The sequence below is a fragment of the Salmo trutta genome, chromosome 21 (assembly GCF_901001165.1).
Source record: "Salmo trutta chromosome 21, fSalTru1.1, whole genome shotgun sequence".
NCBI classification, from domain to species: Eukaryota; Metazoa; Chordata; class Actinopteri; order Salmoniformes; family Salmonidae; genus Salmo; species Salmo trutta.
Window position 1 is genome coordinate 28,806,898 of NC_042977.1, and position 22,225 is coordinate 28,829,122.

At 44.7% G+C, this 22,225-nt stretch overlaps 1 protein-coding gene across 4 annotated transcripts in view; it reads right to left on the bottom strand.

The window, feature by feature from the left end:
• Positions 1-22,225, bottom strand: part of LOC115157114 (zinc finger protein 521-like) — a 166,415-nt gene that overhangs the window by 60,660 nt on the left and 83,530 nt on the right. The gene's annotated exons all lie outside the window — the stretch shown is intronic.

A 22,225-nucleotide genomic window follows, 5' to 3' on the forward strand; every position in this document is an offset into this window, starting at 1 on the left:
TCTGGCCTAAAACCTAAAACCATCCTCGCCTGACCTATCTGCACAGAGATCCTCCCCAATCTCAGACAGGAGTCAATATAGCCCCTGGCGCAGGCTAGAGCTTAGCGTGCTCCTGATATTGCTACTGTACATCCCCAAACTATTACCATACAGAACATTGCAATGTTCCAACAAGTTGTGATGCAAGTAATATGGGTGATGGTATTTGTTTCAATTTGCTACATATAACACTGAACTAACAGTAGTTATGCTAAAATAATAACCAGGATATACGTGGAGTGGAAGACAGAAATCAACCATCAGTAGAGCAGAGGAGGGGAACTAGTTAAATGGAACAGGAGGAAGACAGACATAGCCAGTTTACAAATGGATTAAGTTCCATTTTAAAAAGCATTTTGAAGAATTATACACACTGCTACATAAAACATATCTGTTGACTGTGGATATTTTTTAAGTGGCAGCGGCGTGCAGATCTAGAGTGGAAGGCACAATGGCACATGACGCCGCCCCGTTTCTGTTCCGCAGGCGGGTGAGCGGGATGGCAGGCGCCCGGTTCCAAGGTCGCGCCAGTCTTTCTTCTTCAGATCCATTTCCTCTCCCTAGGCACCACCCTCCCTCTCCCTCGTGTTGTTGGCCCAGTGATTCAGTGCCTTGCATTAAGAGCAATTCACCTGCCTCCGGCGTCCCAGCGGCACGGGTCCCCAGGGAAAACCAGGTGGAGCATAAAAAAAGTTCCACATATGGTAAAGTCAAGCTGCTCGGAGGCTGCTGAGTGTCTGCTGTGGGGATAGAGGCTCCTAAAAGGCCCAGCTGGTACTTGGAAAACGGCTTCTGCATTACTACACCTCAGTGCCTGTTTCGGCTCCCCTTTGGAAAGTGTTGGCCGGCGCTCACCACCACCAGCCATTTTAGATTTCTCCCTCTCTATACCCGCCTCCCTCCCTCCCTCGCTCCCTCCCTCCCTCTCTCCCTCTCTCCCTCCCTCCCTCCCTCCAACTGGTTCTGTATCCAAATGAACATTTGGTCCTCCACTGCTGGTTAATCAAATTCCTCCATCTGGCCCCCCTATCCCTGTGGAACACAAAAGGTGCAGCCTGAGCCCTGGTCCAAGTGGATATTGGGAGGGAGGGAGGATGGGATTGAGGGGTGGAGGGGAGGGACTGCCTACCTAACTTACCCAGCCCAGTCAACTAGATCAGGAAGGGGAACAAGGGCCAGATCGGATGGGATAGTTTTGGGCAAACAGAACAGGAGGGAGCTACGAGGAACCAAGCATCACCTGCTGTTCATATAGAGCTCGGGGACATGGGAGGAGGGGAGTGAGGCTCAGCATGGCCATATGAGGGTATGGAATTATAGCTATCTTTGCATACACTGTAGAATAGGTACTGTACAGTATAGAATACAGAATAGAGCATATTCATGCTATTAAGTCTCCCTGGCAGAAGGGGGTGCTATCCTCATAACACACAGCGTTAGGAGGAAATAAATACTAAAAGGAGAGAGGAAAATAAGAAACGTTGATGCCTGGGGTTTTACAAAAGTGACAGTTCACAGAAAAGCGAGGATTTGCTGGTTGGCTCCGTACATAATCTCCTCCTCAGTCAAAGGGAGTAGCTGAATGCCTAAGCCGGCTCTCAGATCAAAAAAAGCTACCTTAAGATATCACACAAAGCTTCAAATGATCTTTTAAACCCCCCAGGAGCGTGTAAAGCCTTCAGAAAAATGTCTTAACTACATATTTATCAGACTACAACTGTCAAAAAAGCAGCCCTGCTGTATGTCGTCAAATTGGGTTAAAAATACAATACACTCTTCAAAATACATCACTCACAGGAGTGACATATCTATCGTTTCACTCACACTCATACCTCTCATATTCAGCACTAGAATCCAAAGAATGGCACAGACAGTGAAAGAAAATGTGACACAGATAATGAAAAGAGAGAGAGAGGAAGAGAGTGGAGATTAAAGTAGTCAGGGCCAACACACACAGAGAGAGAGAGAGAGAGAGAGAGAGAGAGAGAGAGAGAGATGGAATTCATTATTATTTTAGATTTTTTTTACTCAAACCACCCATGGGCCGGATTGGACCCCTGATCTGGCCAGCGGGCCTTATGTTTGACACCCCTGCTCTAGACTCTCCAGAGTTATAGCTCTCTCAACAGGTGTAGGATCTTCATTTGATCACTCTGTTGTCGGTGACAATTTTCCTGCGCTGCAGAATTTACATGAATTCACCTGCATTAATACATGTTTTATTAACCAGTATTGCACTTTTCATATAGCCTAATTTTGGCCAGCTAATAGCCTAACCACCAATCAAGAAACATTACATTGGCAGAGAAGTGTGAATGGACTAAATGTTCAAATCCTTTTGCTGTAGGATTATTTTGCTGCGACAATACTGGCCATAAGATCCTACATCTGTATACCAGTCTCATAATATATATTGCTCATGTCCAACCATCCCCTCTCTCTCTGCCAGGTGGCGAAACATGTGTCAATAATTAAACTGCTTTTACATAACAGGATACAGGAACACAATGCAATTTGTTCACCATATTTCATTGTGCCTTTACGGAAGCACATGAGAGTGAAAGTAATTAATCAAACCACTGGAATATGTGAACAGCAATTTCCACCTAATGGCACTTACAGGGATTGGGTCCCTTAAGCGCCACGTTGTGTCTACCAAACGAGCCCGATTCATTTTCTATCTACACAATATCAGACGATAAAATGCAGGCGTGGCCGTGGACATGATACCGTTCCATTTATTCCATTCCAGACATTACAATGAGCCCGTCCTCCTATAGCTCCTCCCACCAGCCTCCTCTGGTGGACATATTGGCCTATGAAGAACCCTGACATTTCACTCTTCGCAGTACAGTACCATGTGTAAAAACACAATACTTTGAGGGTTGGAATGGATGCTCATTTTAATGATCTTGGCTTCACCTCAAACCTGAGTGTTTGTTCTGTATTCACTTAACCACACCAGCAGGCTAAACTAAACCACTGAGGCCCTCTGAGGACCGGCCCTCCGGAAGACGACCATACACTGCTTTTAGTGAGGAGATGGTCCTAGCCTAAATGGCACCCATGTCCCTAAAAGCGTTTCTCTTTCCCTCTTCTCCCTCACTTCTCTCTCTATCTTCACTCTCTCCAAAGACTTCTCTAAGTGCAGCATCTTGTTTCAGTAATTCAGCCAGGGCAGAGACAGTGGAGGGAGGAAACTAATCTCTCTCTCTTTCTCTCTCTCTCTCCCTCTCTGTAAGGTTTCTTGGGGGAGTTCTGGACTTTTGGATAGGACAGTGTTATGGGAAAGAGTGCCATTGCGTTGAAGGTTATCGTTACATCAAGGTTTCATCTTGAGTGTTTTTTTAATCGGTCTTTAAAACAAAGTGGTTAAACAAACAAAGCTACTATTGCTACTGATACAGAATCTATATAACAAATACCAAGTTGATAACACTACATAATTTGAAGGGATAAATAACAATTCCCTGTACAGTAGCAAACATATTTTAGTCCCAATTTTTAGGCCATATTTGTAGGCCTGCATGCTAAAAACAAGCATTAAAGGCCAAGCTTTTAGTAAGGTGCATAGGTAAACCCCAGAACTATAAAAATACAAGATCACTAAATAATTCATAATCATTACTTTTACTGCACCATTTCAAATAGAGAGATAGAAAGTGGGTAAAGATCAGTTTCTACTTGGTCTAACGACATGTCTGTAGACAATTAGAATGTGAAAAGTGTAGCAGCTCAAAATGTAATTTCTACTCCGGTGGAATGCCTGTAGACCGTCGCTGTGACTGGTGGTTTCCTTGTTGCACAGACATGAAAAAGGTTAATGTGTCTGCGACCTACGCAAAACCCGTTGTCGTGGCTGCTACAGCAACAAGTCCAAATCCATCAGTGACCAGATGTGCAGAAGTTTTTAAAATTCTCAGATAGAATTACCTACTTTTATTTAGTCACAATCACAACCGTAACCTATTTTCTGTAAGCTAGCCATCATTACCTTGTAAATAACTATGTTGTGGTTTATTTTTCATGTAATAATGAATCAAATGTTGCTAAAGTTAAGACGTTGTCAGCTATACTCTGGTCATTATTTGAACTATCTAGCCAGCTAGTTAGCTAGCTATCAAGCTAGCAACGAACCAAAACATTGTTTAGAAAGTTGCTTTTAGTTGCCTGGCTAAATTCATTTTTAAAATAGAGCAAATACGCTACTCGGAGCACTGAGCACTAACCTGGATTATAATTGTTGTACAAATAAGAAGAAAACAGATACATGATAAAGTAGAGCACATTCTCCATTTGGGCTCGACTTATGACATTATGGCTACAGTTTTACCAGTACACATCCTCCATTTTGGCTCCTGGTGTCACCTGTTACAAACTGCCAGCCTTTGCAGCTTCACTTAACACTAACATTCAAGGTGACAAATTCTACGAGGGTACAATGTCATGTCACAATGCCAAGAGACCAGGAAAGGAAAACTCTCCATACCATTTATTTTTCATTAGTGCAGGCAGAGGCAACCTAATGAAGAGGGCTCTATGGGTAGCAGTGAGCCGTGTGCTTCTCAACCCTACATTCTGACTTGTACGCATGTAGCAATATTTAGCATAGCCTTGTCATGACAAAACAGTGATCCAGAGGATAAAAGGAGAGGGGAAGAATGAGAAAGGAATACAATAAGAGAGGGAACGAACACAGAAACCTATTGAGAAAGAGATGAAAAGAGAGAGAGAGAGAGAGAGAGAGAGAGAGAGAGAGGAAGAGAGTGGAGAGTAAAGTAGTCAGGGCCAACACACAGACAGAGAGAGAGATAGGAATGTAAACGCAGGAAAAAGAGAGAGATTGGGAGAAACTATCGAAAAAAGGTAGAGAACAAGACAGAGAGAGAAGGGAGAAAGAAAGAAAGAAAGAGGAAGAAAGAGAGATCTGTGAATTTCCCCCTTCTATCCCCTGAGACCTCCCTTGATGCCAAGCATTCATCATCCAGCCTCTAATATCAGTTATTCTGTGGCTCCTCTGCTTACAGCAGAATTAATTTTGGCTTTAATTACTCTCATCGGCGGAATGCTGATGAAGGAGAGGGACCAGGCATTCTGGGACCCGGGCCTCATTCCGACGCTTTAATTTGAATGAATTCCACCCGGAGACGCTGGCAAACAACCGACAGCCGAGCCCAGGGAGCCACTCTGGGACCGCACCGCTCTACACTGCACCGTGAGAGGAAGGAAGAACAGCGGCCGTGGCCCTACCCAACCTAGTGTGTGTGTGTGTGTGTGTGTGTGTGTGTGTGTGTGTGTGTGTGTGTGTGTGTGTGTGTGTGTGTGTGTGTGTGTGTGTGTGTGTGTGTGTGTGTGTGTTTGTGCTAATTGTGCTAAAGGGCTGCTATAGGGTGACTAGAACATCCAGGGAGACAAACTAAACAAGCAAATAATATCATAAAGAGAGAAAATATGAAGGATCCTAGAATTCACCACTACTTGAGACAGAGACACACTACTGACTGTATTGAGTGGCACAGACGTTAATTAAAAAATGTCCATTAATAGTTAATTTTATTCTTATAAGTAGGGCATATCATATCAAACCCTCTAACAACTCAGTGTTTGTGTATTATACAATAACCATGGTACCAATACAGATGTTGGATCTTAACTTCTCCTGCTGCATCAGGAAATTCACATGAGCCTTGTGAGTCCCTAAAACAAGCAGTTCTCTTTCTCTCCATGCGGGGGGCAGTTGAGTCATTGGAATGAGAGCTTGCTATCAAACACTAGGCCTAGAACCTATTTCTGCAACATTCAAATGTACGAAAATATATCTGAAATGCAGTCATACACATCAACAACCAGCTTAATAACATAATATAGATATTGGTCTCCACTAGGCTACGACATATAGTTGAAGTCGGAAGTTTACATACACCTTAGCCAAATACATTTAAACTCAGTTTTTCACAATTCCTGACATTTAATCCTCGTAAAAATTCCCTGTCTTAGGTCAGTTAGGGATCACCACTTTATTTTAAGAATGTCAAATGTCAGAATAATAGAAGAGAGAATGATTTATTTCAGCTTTATTTCTTTCATCACATTCCCAGTGGGTCAGAAGTTTACATACACTCAATTAGTATTTGGTAGCATTGCCTTGAAATTGTTTAACTTGGTCAAATGTTTCGGGTAGCCTTCCACAAGCTTCCCACAATAAGTTGGGTGAATGTTGGCCCATTCCTCCTGACAGAGCTGGTGTAACTGAGTCAGGTTTGTAGGCCTCCTTGCTCGCACATGCTTTTTCAGTTCTGCCCACAAATTTTCTATGGGATTGAGGTCAGGGCTTTGTGATGGCCACTCCAATACCTTGAATTTGTTGGCCTTAAGCCATTTTGCCACAACTTTGGAAGTATGCTTGGGGTCATTATCCATTTGGAAGACCCATTTGTGACCAAGCTTTAACTTCCGGACTGATGTCTTGAGATGTTGCTTCAATATATCCACATACATTTCCATCCTCATGATGCCATCTATTTTGTGAAGTGCACCAGTCCCTCCTGCAGCAAAGCACCCCACAACACGATGCTGCCACCCCCATGCTTCATGGTTGGGATGGTGTTCTGAATTTGAAGGTAGGCCTTGAAATACATCCACAGGTACACCTCCAATTGACTCAAATCATGTCAATATGCCTATCAGAAGCTTCTAAAGCCATGACATCATTTTCTGGAATGTTGCAAGCTGTTTAAAGGCACAGTCAAGCTTTTCATCCCTTGGTCCATCCCTCCACACAGCTCTAAGCATCAACCTCTCCTTCCTTCTATCCCTCCCTTAAGCTCTCCCCTCCCCCATAATTGGAAACATTCCCTTTAAGTGAGATTTTTTTTTTTAACCATTCCTCTCCCTTACTGAACGGTTTGTCCTGTCTGAACTAGTTTCATTTGGCTTGTTCACTGGAATTGTGAAACAGTGAGTTTTAAGTGAAATAATCTGTCTGTAAACAATTGTTGGAAAAAGTAGATGTCCTAAACGACTTGCCAGAACTATAGTTTGTTAACAAGAAATTTGTGGAGTGGTTGAAAAATGAGTTTTAATGACTCCAATCTAAGTGTATGTAAACTTCCGACTTCAACTGTACAAGTGTCAAGTGTATCCTAAGGTTAAGGAATGAATTGTCAAAATGTAGTTCAATCGTGGCCTGGGATGGACTAGCGGCCATATAGGACTATTGTGTCGGTGTGGGTTTGATTTCCTTCTGGTACAAATAACTCAATCCCCTTGATTACAGTGGATGCTCCTCAGAGGAGGAAGGGGAGGACCATCCTCCTCAGTGAAATTCATAAAAATAGTGAAACATCTTAAAAGTTTTTAGATAAAACTATACTAAATATATTCACGTCACCAAACAATTGATTAAAACACACTGTTTTGCAATGAAGGTCTACAGTAGCCTCAACAGCACTCTGTAGGGTAGCACCATGTTATAGCCGGAGGTCAGCTAGTGTCCATCCTCCTCTGGATACATTGACTTCAATACAAAACCTAGGAGCCTCATGGTTCTCACTCAATTCCAGAGACTTACACAGTAATTACGACAACTTCCTCAGTCCTCCAACCTAGCAGAGCTCTTGCAGCATGAATTGACATGTTGTTCACCCAATCAAAGGATCAAAGAATGAATCTAGTACTGAAAGCACAAGCTACAGCTAGCTAGCACTGCAGTGCATAAAATGTGGTGAGTAGTTGACTGAAAGATAGAGAAAGACAACAGTTAAACAGTTTTGAACTGTTAATGAAGGAGAAGCAAGAGAGAGAGAGATTTCATATAATTTTCTACTTTCACTTAGATGGCGAATGCAGCTAGCTAGTTTAGCCTACTCAAACACCCAGCTCAAACAGAGAGGGATGCTATGTTAGCTAGCTGGCTATGGCTTTCCAACACTGGAACTCTTCCAAGTCAAGGTAAGCTTTTTGTTTTATACATTTATTGCCCCCGGGCCAGCCGGTGTAACTGCTAAACTGCTTGCTGACTGTACACTGTACTTCATGATTTTAGTAACATTTACTAACGTGTTAATTCTAGTAGCTATGTTGACTTGCTATGACGTTAGCTAATATGGTGACCACGATGTATGCTTTGTGTAGCAGTTAGCGGTTATGATATGAAGGTATGGCTTGGAAAGGTTTTTTTGCCTGGTCACAGACAGCTGATGTGTTGTGCACTGAAGTCCACAAGCAAAGGGAAAAGGTGAGAGAGTGCGTAGATGCGAGAAGGAATTCTACAACAAGCAAAATAATCATGCTGTTTGTATGTGGCTGCTATGAAAGTGAACTGTGTTTGGTGTATTCATTCCGCCGTTTCTTAAATAGAAGCAAACCGAACCAAATGGGGATAATCATACCTGAATTTGTCCAACTTGTTTGCAACTGCTGGACTAATGATTACACCCTAGATCAGCTAGATGCAGGCAAGAGTGTGCAAGGTGGTATTGAATGTGTAATATCACCCATCACCTAATGTGTAATGTCACCCATCACCATCTTTTAGGGAGCGGTAATGAGATGACCAGTAATTAAGATCAGCTGTGCGGGTGAATTTAGCACGTATTGATGGTTTAACGAGACATCAACTGATGATAATCTAGTGCCATCAATGTATGCCCCTTGTTATTTGATTATATTCAAATAAGCTACATTCTGTAGGCTACCCATTGTCACATAATAAAAGGTGTGAAAACCGATAACACCGTTTGTGTTTTCCTAGCTGAGTTGATGAGCTGATCTGGGCCATCAGTTTATTGACAGATGTAGGCCTACTGTATAACGAGAAACTTTCCTCCAGTGTGGATGCTAGCCCACGTTTTACTGTTCAGCTATATATAATTTGTCAATTTAGTTATGGTCTTTGGTGTAGAGTGAAAGCCTGTATTGGGTGGCTTTAATATTAAATTTCATAAAGCTGTCAAGATGTTTATGCATTTGAGCCAATCCAAAGACGATTGCGTTGAGCTGAGACACTTTTCTCTGATATGTTAATTATCAGACTATTCGTTTTACTTGTTGAAAACATTTAAATAAGTGCAATTAACTTGTGGGCCTAATGCGGGCTCAGGCTCGTCACTAGATCGCTCAGCACTGGGCACAAACTCATACGTCCACTGCACTACGGCAGGTTACAATGCAAGCTCTAAGAATGTTATAAATACTGATGATACACAGGCGCGTTGTTTTAAACTATTTCGCTTTAAGCCTTCCCAAAACCATAGCCATAACCTTAACCACTCGGAATGAATGCCTAAACTGTTGACCTTGGAGTTGTTTCTGTTTTAACCCAGTAACCATGCAGAATGAACCCAGTAACCACGCGGAATGAATGCGTCAAAAATATACATGAATTCATGAGTCAAAGGGCTGTAGCATATGTAAACCGCATATGTAAACCGCTGGGTAAACCGCTGGACCACACAAGCACTGAGGTAACCAATAATTGATTCTGCCTATTGCTTGCCTTCAACATATAATAAATCAAATGATCTAAAAAAAACAGATTTCCAAGAATGAAAAATACATAAACCCCCTACAAATACAATCCACATAAGAATTCACACGATGCTGTAGCCTGCAAGTAGCCTACATAAGTTACAGTACAGGTGTGTACCGGGGTCTCCCACGGTACACCAACATTTTACTCCGTTAGACCAGGAGGAAATTCTCCTATTGCAGGATTATTTTCCTCCTATGATGAAATGGGTCAAATTAAGATTCGACATCTAGTTTATGAAACTACATAAACTAGATGCTAACGTATGCATACTGTAACAACAGCAGAAAATGCATAATATCACAGAAAAGCCGCAGAAAGAGAACAGCAGAAAGTGAAAGGGGAGAGTGTTGTAATTGAGTTTTCTCCAAGCCAGCATGGCAGTTACAGAATGTAACATATTGGATAAGGATTGTGATTGATTGTGTGAGTCTTCCATAGCGATTCGTTTGATTAAATGTAACCACAGGATCCTCTTCCAAGACCTAATGAAGCAGCAATTTGAAAACTGGGAAAGGAGGAGAGTGAGCCAGACAGCCTATAGCTAGCTCCACACACACTGTCTCCGTGACGACCACATCACACTGTATTGAGCTACTCTGACAGAGTAGTCCTCCAACCTCCCCAACTACAGCAATATGTAAATCATGACTGCCATAGAACATGTTCTTCTAATCCTAGGTTACTGTAACTATGATGTTCACACCCATAGTTAATTCACTGTCATTGTGGAAATGAGTAAAAGAGAAAGCTATTATATGGTACTGTCACGGTGTCTGTTTTTTGTTGTTTTTAAATCTATTACCAGAAATTAAACAAATTATTTGCACAAAAAGTCTAATTTCGCCCAAAATGTAGTATTACTGCTCAACTGTTGGAACAGCGTGTGTTAACAGTAACATGGAAATGTACTGTATAATTATGTGGAATAAATCTCTGAAGGGAAAACATACATTTCCCCTTGCATCGGAATAACATAGTTAGAATTAATATGTACGCCAATATTGTATAAGAGGGAGATGTTTAAAAATTGGGTTGGTTATTATAATAATCACTTAGTTTTATTATAGACGTTGGTAATCTTTCAACCAATTTTTTTGTTTACTTTTTTATTTATTACACCCACATACAGTATAAACACACAACTTTCTTTTTATGTAAACACAAATCCATAACTTTCACCAACACCTCTGCACTGGAAACGTAGCTAGATAGAGTAGGTTTTGACTAATAACCAAACTTGTCCAATCAGAAGCCTGGGTTGTAGGCGTCACCTTTGGTGACCCTGAGAGCCCCTGGACAGGTGGGCGGTCGGCCCCTGTGGCCCCTGAGCAGGGTCCGTTTTGGCAGCGACCGGGCATGATGAGCAGCTGGGTCACAAACACTAAGCACATTAATATCTTCTTAATGATAATAATCATTATGGCATAAGCACCTTCCCCAAAGTGGGCCGGATTGTGGGAAGTGCCAGGTTAGCATCATTGTCGTCTTTAAGGTAAAAAAAAAAGATGAAATAATGAGCAGTATATCTCACAGCACAGACACCATGATAATGACAGCCAACGCTAAAGCACTTAAGTGATAATGAGATTTTTTTTAAGAACATAGTCTCGGAAAAACCCTTGACACCTACGATTAACATTTTTCACTGTATATGAACAACAGACACATGGAATATATTACACCATGAAGGAGTGCCAACCAACCACAGCCTACATTTTGTCTACCAACTAGAATAACACATTTTCTCTCCAAACCCCTCCATTTCAGTGTTGTTTATTCACCACACTGGACTTTGTGGGACCACTCAACCACAGTACTGTCTTCCAGAGCTTCCCAATCCATGAAACTACCACATCCTCACAGTCTTTCCCATATACCCTCCATCCACCTCATTTAATATAACTGTCACTGTTCACCTATCATAGGCTATTATCTGTCTCATCCACGTTCATTATTGAAGCTAATGATATGTTGTCCTCTCTGTTCCCCATTGAAGGAGGACTACATTAAAAGTCTCTTACTAACTTAATTAGTAATTATAAACGTTAAAGATTAATCAGAGGGAGAGTGGCTTAAGGTTTGCGTCTCCAGTGGGACAAATGGATAGACAAAGGGCTGCGTCGCCACTATGTTCACTCTCAACCCTTACGGAATGAACAGAGAACATATCTGAACATTCTACCACTAACGCCTAACTAATGCCTGTCTATGTCTGAGTTGAATGTATTGTCTTTCAAAAAATCTGCATAGAAAATGTGTCAATTAAAAATGTTAATGCAACAAAAACTATTCCTGATAAATTCGATTACATTTTTAGAACAAAACCATACATCTAAGCTCATAAACCAAAAAACACTGCATCTGGTACAGTATTTTGCTTTCTTTTACTGTTGATTAGGCAAAACCACTATACAGTATGCTCCAGCAGTCTTGTCATGCTCATCACCTACTGTAGCGGGGATAATGTTGTAACAAAATGCAACGTATATTAATGGTAACAGATGATGCATGCAGGACACACATTACCCTCCACATAACACATGTTATCCAACAACATAACTCACATTATCCTCCACATAACAAGATTGAAATGGATCCTCTCAATTAAAACCGTGATACAGACTAGATCTGCGCCACACCGACAATTCCACCTCAGCAGAGTCGAGGAACTGTATTAACACTGATACATCAACATTAATGCTTAATATGTACTGCAGCTTTCATCCTGGGAGTTCCTGTGGGAGTAATACTGTATGTACTGCAGCTTTCATCCTGGGAGTTCCTGTGGGAGTTCCATTAACGAGGAAGAATCGCCCAGGACCATCTCCTCTCCCAGTGTTCCGGAGTGTGTTGACGATGGAGCCAGAGGGGGCTGCAGTCACAGAACGGAACAGGGAAAACAAGCAGTAACTTTCTAAGATGAGGACAGGAAAAGCTGTGGAGAGGTGGAGGGATAAAGTGCAGATCTGTTTTCTCCTCATCTTGTTAAGGTTAAGAGGTCAAGTGAGGAGAGTCTACTGTAAGAAATTGTACACTTATCTTTGTATTGATCTAAAAAGGGACATTACAATTGATTTTAGCCTATAGTACAATTCTGAGTACAGTAAACAAAAAGCTAAAGAAATGTTACACTGAGACAAACAACAGGAATACCACACTGGGGGAATGGGAGAGTTCTACATGACAATTAATTTTTTGCTGAGTATTTTCCTATAGAAATGACTGGTGTCCATTGTCATGTGTCTGCCCCGTCTCCTTGAGAGGAGAAATGGCTGTGCTGCTATCACACGGGACGGGACGGGACGGGGGGACGGGGGGCTGGCAGGTGGCCCACAGCACCTGAAACCTATTAGAGAGCGCTTTAGAACATTCCACAGGGTTCCTCCACTCCGCTTCACATTGGCCAGAGGGCATCATAAAGGTCCTCACTGAGAGGGTTGCTCACTAAATCAGATGCCCAGTAGTTTTTTCGTCCACAGACCCAGTGTATTGTACAGCTGGGACAGGCAAGTTGAAACAACAATACAACCACCACTGCGTGAGAGAGAAGGGATAGATAGGGCTTCTAAAATGTCCAACAAGAGTCAAGACAATCTGGCTCTTGTTGTTGTTGTTCAAGTCGGGCAATACAGCATGGCAAAGGGAAACATGACTACTAGAGCAGTGTAAGGGCCCCAGAGGGGTGTGTCCTCAGTCCTCTGCTGTACTCTCTGTTCACCCACGACTGTGAGGCTTTACACAACACCAACTCCATCATCAAGTTTGCTCATGACACCACGGTTGTAGGCCTGATAACCAACAACAACGAGTCAGCCTATAGGGAGAAGGTACGTGAACTGGCATTGTGGTGTCATGACAACAAGCTCTCCCTCAATGTCAGCAAGACAAATGAGTTGACTGTTGACTTCAGGAAGTAGAGGAGGGAGCGTGCCCTGATCCACATAAACAGGACTGCAGTAGAGAGAGTCACGAGTTTGAAGTTCCTTGTTGTCCACATCACCAAGGACTTTTCATGGACCAACAACACCACCACTCTTGTCAAGAGGGCGCAACAGTGTCTCTACTTCCTAAGGCAGCTGAAGATATGTAGCATGCCACCCCAGATCCTCTCCAGATACTACCGCTGCACCATCGAGAGCGTCCTGACCAGTTGCATTATGGTCTGGAACGGAAATTGTGCACGTCCGTGCACGACTAGAACGGCCCTCCAGTGGGTGGTGAAGATGGCCCAGTACAGCACTTGGATCGCACTACCACCCATCCAGGACATCTACTCAAAACGGTGCCTGAGCACGCAGCATCATCAAGGACCCCACACACCCCAGCCACGAGCTGTTCTCTCCCTTACTGTTGGGCAGACAGTATTGGAGCATGAGGTCTGATACCAACAGACTCAGAGACAGTTTATATCTACAAGCCATCAGACTGATTAACACTTTAACTGGACTGACCACCTGCTCTGATTCTCCGCACCTTAGCAAACATGCACTCACTCATGCACACACCCACACAGACATACACACAAATATACGTTCATGCTACACACACATCACAACTGATGCTACCGAACTCGTATTACACTGCTCAGTTCATACACTGCCCCCTATCCCCTCGTTCCCCAATACATGTATAAATATTGGATTATAAATTGAGCCTTCCTGTATTATACTTATGCTAAAATATTTATTCTATTCTACTGCCATTTACTTTATGTTTGTATTCTTGTTTTTTACTATTTCTTATTGTTGTTGTCCAGAAGGAACCTGCAAGTAAGCATTTTGTTGGATGATGTATACCATGCGTATCCCTTATATATGACTAATGAAACTTGAAACTAAGGACAACGTGAAGAGCTCTTCTGAAAATATACAAATGAAATACGAAAAAGGAGGTCTTTATCAAAATATAACTAAAATGTCAAGAATGACTTTAATCTAACAACATACTCTAACAGATCATGTTTGTGTTCAATACTTTGCCATCTGGACTCATAACAGCCAGACCCCAATAGTGCACTCACACTAAGAAACAAGCACACAGAACCCAATGCCAACTTTACCACACTAGCTAGCTCTATCTATGTACACACCACTGTCCCTGCACTGTCCCTGTGTTTAGCTGCAGCATCAAGGTCCATCTCTGTGCTCTGCTCTGCATTGGCTGGCTCTCTGTCTGTCCAAGCCTCAGTGTTATGCTCGGTGGGTTTAGCTCGATGGGTGTCTGTGGCCTCTCCTCTGGCCGCCCGTGTCCATTTGCTCTGCGGGTATGGCAGGCCCGAGCTGACAGATGGCAGCCCCTCTCCTCCACTCCCATTCTCTGCTCCCACTCCGGAGTAACACAGTAACTGTTTTTTCCTCCGACGTTGACCTTGCCGCAGCCAGCCAGCAATCCAGGCTGGCACTCCGCCTGTCGAACAGGAGGGTAATGAAGTCCAGTGCAGCTCACATGATTATTAAGGCTTTGGCGCTGGGGGGCCTTTTGAGGGGCTCACGCTCTACCCCCCTCACCTCTCTTCTCCCCTCCCTTTTCCCATGTCTGTCGTTCACACACCGAGCGTTGATGAGAACAGTCAATCGTTACACAGCACTTTGGAAACACCAATTGTGCGCCATTAAAAGTGTTCCAATCCTTGGGTACATCTCTTTAGCTGTTTGTTGTTGTTTCGTAGCCACAGAATCTGCTTATGATAAGTTATGCCACTGGAATGCCTTTTCTTTATTGCTTTTAAGTAGAATAGTTATCTTATATCGCAACCGGATGTACTGCTGTAATTCCTCCCAGCTGACACCAACAAGGAAGGACTATGTTAGGACTAAATATAGGTGACAACTTCTAAAGCCAGACCACACCGCAACGTCAGTCTACCACACCACCACGCCACGTCAGTCTATCACACCACCACGCCACGTCAGTCTATCACACCACCACGCCACATCAGTCTATCACACCACCACGCCACATCAGTCTATCACACCACCACGCCATGTCAGTCTATCACACCACCACGCCACGTCAGTCTATCACACCACCACGCCACGTCAGTCTATCACACCACCACGCTACGTCAGTCTATCACACCACCACGCCACGTCAGTCTATCACACCACCACGCCACGTCAGTCTATCACACCCCCACGCCACGTCAGTCTATCACACCCCCACGCCACGTCAGTCTATCACACCGCCACGCCACGTCAGTCTATCACACCACCACGCCACGTCAGTCTATCACACCACCACGCCACGTCAGTCTATCACACCACCACGCCACGTCAGTCTATCACACCACCACGCCACGTCAGTCTATCACACCACCACGCCACGTCAGTCTATCACACCACCACGCCACGTCAGTCTATCACACCGCCACATCAGTCTATCACACCACCACGCCACGTCAGTCTATCACACCGCCACGCCACGTCAGTCTATCACACCGCCACGCCACGTCAGTCTATCACACCACCACGCCACGTCAGTCTATCACACCACCACGCCACGTCAGTCTATCACACCACCACGCCACGTCAGTCTATCACACCCCCACGCCACGTCAGTCTATCACACCACCACGCCACGTCAGTCTATCACACCACCCCGCCACATCAGTCTATCACACCACCACGCCATGTCAGTCTATCACACCACCACGCCACGTCAGTCTATCACACCACCACGCCACGTCAGTCTATCACACCACCACGCTACGTCAGTCTATCACACCACCACGCCGCGTCAGTCTATCACACCACCACGCCACGTCAGTCTATCACACCCCCACGCCACGTCAGTCTATCACACCCCCACGCCACGTCAGTCTATCACACCGCCACGCCACGTCAGTCTATCACACCACCACGCCACGTCAGTCTATCACACCACCACGCCACGTCAGTCTATCACACCGCCACGCCACGTCAGTCTATCACACCACCACGCCACGTCAGTCTATCACACCACCACGCCACGTCAGTCTATCACACCGCCACGCCACGTCAGTCTATCACACCGCCACGCCACATCAGTCTATCACACCACCACGCCACGTCAGTCTATCACACCACCACGCCACGTCAGTCTATCACACCACCACGCCACATCAGTCTATCACACCACCACGCCACGTCAGTCTATCACACCACCACACCACGTCAGTCTATCACACCACCACGCCACGTCAGTCTATCACACCACCACGCCACGTCAGTCTATCACACCCCCACGCCACGTCAGTCTATCACACCACCACGCCACGTCAGTCTATCACACCACCCCGCCACATCAGTCTATCACACCACCACGCCATGTCAGTCTATCACACCACCACGCCACGTCAGTCTATCACACCACACCATCATGCTACATCAGTCTATCACACCACCACACCCCGTCAGTCTGCCACGCCACGTCAGTCTACCACACCACACCGCCATGCCACGTCAGTCTACCACACCACACCGCCATGCCACGTCAGTCTACCACACCACACCACCATGCCACGTCAGTCTACCACACCACACCACCACGCCACGTCAGTCTACCACACCACACCGCCATGCCACGTCAGTCTACCACACCACACCACCATGCCACGTCAGTCTACCACACCACACCACCACGCCACGTCAGTCTACCACACCACACCGCCATGCCACGTCAGTCTACCACACCACACCACCACGCCACGTCAGTCTACCACACCACACCGCCATGCCACGTCAGTCTACCACACCACACCGCCATGCCACGTCAGTCTACCACACCACACCACCATGCTACGTCAGTCTACCACACCACACCGCTACACCACGTCATGTCTACCACAACACAACGCTAGCCCTGTAATTCTCCCCAGGGCAGAGGGAGGCATCTCTCTCCAGGTACACTCAGAGTCTAGGTCACACAATGAGAGGTCTTTCTGGGATTTGAGAGGTGTGGGTTGCAGCATTGACCTTTACTAAGGCAGAGCAGTCTGTTTGCACTGCTCCCATAAGCCACCTCCCCGTCTGACTGCTTAGCAACCCCCTCGGACAGGGGCGGGCCGCGGTGCCCATGCTCCGATGGCCTCCGTGACATCTAGGAACCTCCGGGGAGGGACAGGAACGGAGAGGTTCATTCTGATCATCCAGTATTTATAGGCCACTTCAAAACAAGGGTTGGCATTAATACTCTAAAGGAGACATCCCTCCTGTATATCAATAAAATATAGAAGAGCCAGGACTGGAGAACAGGAAGGATGAGCCTTCTACCTCAAGCTCATTCCAGAGAAACCAAGCAGTCTGACATGGTAGCTGGGCTAGAGCTACAACAGACAAATTCGTCATTAGGTAGAGTACTACAACAGTATCTCCTCAAAAGGATTTGCCAAAATAAAATCACCATGGTGACATGACATCAGCCTACCAATCACAACAGAGTCCAGACATTGTTCGCTCAAAACCTTGTGCAAACACACCGTATGAACTGTGGGAGCATCACATATTTTCTCACATGTTGGCCTAGTCTGTGAGGTTTGGGGAAATATCAAGAGAATCTCTATATAAGGACCATATCAGACTGAGCTTGTCTGGCCTAGCAACAGACCATCATAACAGAAATACCTTTCCAAGAAGAGTACATTCACCGCAATGCTGTAAAAGCTTTTGATAGAGACAGTCTCTGAGTTAAAGGAGAACTTTAACTTTTTTTTGAAGGAATAAGCTATAATCCAGTCAGGTAAAAACTGTGCAACTGAATGTGTTGAAACTACAGATATTATTTTTCTTTGCAGCCCGTCTCTGTTTCTCTATTCTCCTCATGGACTCCACATTAGTCAGGCAGAGAGGTATAATGTAACGGGAAGGAAGGTGAGCGTAATTGCATATTAGCAGCAGCACACTCGACTGCGCGGGAGGTGACTGCGCTAACGAATCGAGAGGAGTTATTATTAATCACCAATTAATACAAATCAGGCTAGAAATCGCACTCAGTCTACAGTACGCATGGCTCCCTTTTGTTTCCAATGGCTGATCTGGGCTGGTCGGAGTGAGACTGGTCTGTTCTCTTATTTATTTCATAACATTGATCGAGTTCCTGTTGCTGTGGTATGTTGTGTTGACTATTGGGTTTTAGAGTCTGATCCAACCCCTTAGGAATGAAATGAGAAGCCTGTTCCACTATGTTTGTTAACAGATTACATGTGTATGTGCTTTATGAATGAGATGAATTCATTGCAGGGCACAGGTTATTGTTATACTGTCTGGTGGTAATAACAACAAAACACTAAAACCATCCTATTTCTTTACGCAACATGAAAAGAAATGTCCTTTAATGGAGTAGTGAGTGAGTGTGTCGCCACTAGTGAAGAGAATGACAGAGACGGCCTAATCAACACACCATTGTCCAAACTGCTCCAGGGACCCACAACCAGGAGGATAAGGGATCATTTGAAGCCCTTTAGAAGGCAACGAAACAAGCCTTTTAGCCTCAACTACAACTATACTTCTCTATTTACTCTATCATCACTAAAACCCAAACACAGTAAGGGTTGCCAGATTGGTGGTTCATATACAAAACTAAACAACAAGCCTTTTAGCCTCCGAAAACAGCTATTCTTCCTGCTTTACTACATCACTAAAAGCCGAACACAGTTAGGGTTGCCAGATTGGTGGTTAGTATGAAAAACGGTGTCAGAGAGAGTCAGGGAGGGAGAGATAACAGAGACAGAGGTTGAATTTGGAGGAGGGCTAGAGGCCTCATGCTCCTCACCCTCCTCTCTCCAGCTCTGTAACAGCCCACAGTGACTTGCTTCACACAGAGCCGCCAGCTGTACACCAAATGTGCCTTTCCCTCTCCGCTCCGAACCTCGTACCCTACCCCTCCTGTGCCCCCCACCCCCCTCCATCCCCTCCGCCCAAGCTGACCAGGCCACTGGCTCTGCTCTGTGAGAGGGAGAAGGCTCCTCCCTGAATTGGCTGCAGGCTCAGCGTTGTCCTGTCACCAGCCCAAAAAACGGTAGAGGTGACCCCAAAACCACTTTCTGGAATGTCCTGCCCTGCTGCCTAGGGTTTGTTTGTTTATGATTGTCCTTCTGAGCCTTGCCACCTTGGCTGGAGTAGCTTGGACTGGACTAGTATAAAAATATAGGATCAGAGTGGACACCAAAACTGTGAAAATGTGAGACCCTTCTTCACCTTTTAAGCACCATGCTCACTGCCCATGCTTTTAAAATGTGTCATTGGTCACTGAAATCCACAGAGGGATATTTGAGACAGTAGGATAAATGGGTCAAAAGTCACCCCCCATGAGTTCACGGTGAGGTCAAAGTGAAGCGCTGTGGAGAGGTGGTGTCCCGTTGGTTTAAACCCAACAGGCTTAACTGACATATGAAGGAGCTTCAAAGGCAAACAGTTCAAAACAAACAATAACTTGAGCAAACAAACAACCCATCTAGAGCAGGGATGGGCAATTTTGATGGTGGTGGGGCCCAAGAAAAATCTTAACTCATCATGATGGGCTGCAGTGTCTCGCAGGTCTGCATACCCACATCCATACACACACGTAGTCAGAGCTGGCCCTAGCCTTTTGGGGGGCCTGAGCAACACATTTTATCGGCCTCTTGACAGAGGAGAAAAAACATTTTTTAACTGCAGGCCTGTTACCCATCCCTGATCTAGAGTGCTTGTCTCATACAACCCAAACAGAAGATGATTGACACAAATGTGTTGTATCTGTGTGGAGGATGAAGAATTCAGAATGCCTTAATCAACATCCTGCACAAAGAAAGATACAAATGAGGGATTTGATAGTCGACAACCACAACAACTGAAAGCAGTATAAATCTGTTTGTCGGGCACCCTCAATTCTGTAAGTGCGCCATGCCAAAAAAAACTGTAAACCAAAGAGTGGCCAGCTGTCTTCTGGCCTGCTATTAAATTGCTCCTTGGATGGTGGCAATATCATTTTTTTCTCCATAGGAGTATCACACCAGGTCCCCAAACAGAGCGACCAGCTGTACAGCAAATGTGTACTGATCCATCTGGGCCCTAGCAGGCTGCAGCCTCCATCTTAAGACACTTGGGTTTGTTTCCAGCGCTTGGCAGAGCTGGTCTAGCCTGGTTAAACCAGACTGAACACAGAGTCAACATTGTGAACACAGTGTTGAGTCAGGTTCAACCAGGCTAGGGCTGGTATGCAGTGTACTGTCCTCCTACATTCACACCCATAGCCACCTCCCTCCTTCCCTCCCTCCCTTCCACTTCCAAATGATCATGCTAAATGTTGAGAAGCAATGCACCAGAGCTGTGCTTTCTGTCGTCATGCGAGCATAATATCCATGCATCAGAATGTGCTGGCAGACGTACAAACAAGGCCACAAGCTAGCTAGCTCTTTGGTTAGGAAAGCGGGGAGGAAGGGGAGACAGAGTGCACTTGGTTTACGGTCAGAGATGATTGTATTACAAAGACAGACAGCTGAGATGGACTTCTCGGGTTCTGTTGTTCCATACACTTAGCGACAGCGTTATGTCACGCCACATCACTATATATAGTTATCAGTGTGAAGCAAAACCAATGTGGAGTGGGGTATGAGTGGAGCAGGGTATGGGTTGAAAATAACACCCCTATGAATCCAGCTCCTGCTCCATTACCTAGGCTAATAACGCTGAGAGCTGAGCAGAGATGACCCGAGCCCCGTTTCCCCTCTCTTGTGCAGATGGCCATTAAAGTGAGAAAGTGTCCCCTTTTCAGGGAGAAAGAGACGGTATTTAGAGCTTTTTCCAAATGAGGGTATTTCAGTTTTTTGGGGGGCTAAATTGGTTTTGTGGTAATTACAGCCTGCTCCAGGTTTAACCCTCCCATTGTTGGATAGGGAGAGCAGAAAGAGAAATGCCTCAGCATATAAAACCAACCAATGTCAACTCTGAACAATGTTTGTGTAATAACATAACTATAGGCAATTAACAAAAAATGTACAAAAAATTACAATTACTTTTTATCGATTATATCTATTTCTCTTTTATCTATTTGAAGTATATACTTTCTTTAACAAAATGCATTCGATCAATCAATATTTGATTTTGATCCATTGCACATTTGTATTTATCCAAATAAAGTAATTTCAGATTTGTTTTTCTGAAACGGTTTGGATTCTAACATTATGGGGGAATTGCATGCCTGTCTGTGTGGCTGAAAGACTTAAAGTAACCAGTAGGGGGAGGTGTTTTGAGAGGACTAGCGCTAGCATGGTGATGCACTAGGCACCCCCAGTAAAGTGTAGAGAGAGCAGATCAGATGAATACAAACCAACCACACACATAGTCTCTCTCTCACACACACACTCTCTCACACACACACACACACACACACACACACACACACACACACACACACACACACACACACACACACACACACACACACGCCACACAGCACACAGCTCACACACTGCTCAAAATCAGAAATCACATGCCAGTGATTGTTTATGCACAAACAGTGTGTTCCTGATAGAATTGCCCACCGTGTTTAAATTCACCTGCGCCTAGAAGCGCGTCCCAAACAGAGAGGCGGGTTGGTTCCAGATCAATGAGTCTCTCTCCCACTGAAGACAACAGATAATGCAGTGTAATGAAAGAGACGCCAAACGAGTTGAATAAATGAATGAATAAAGGAAGGTGA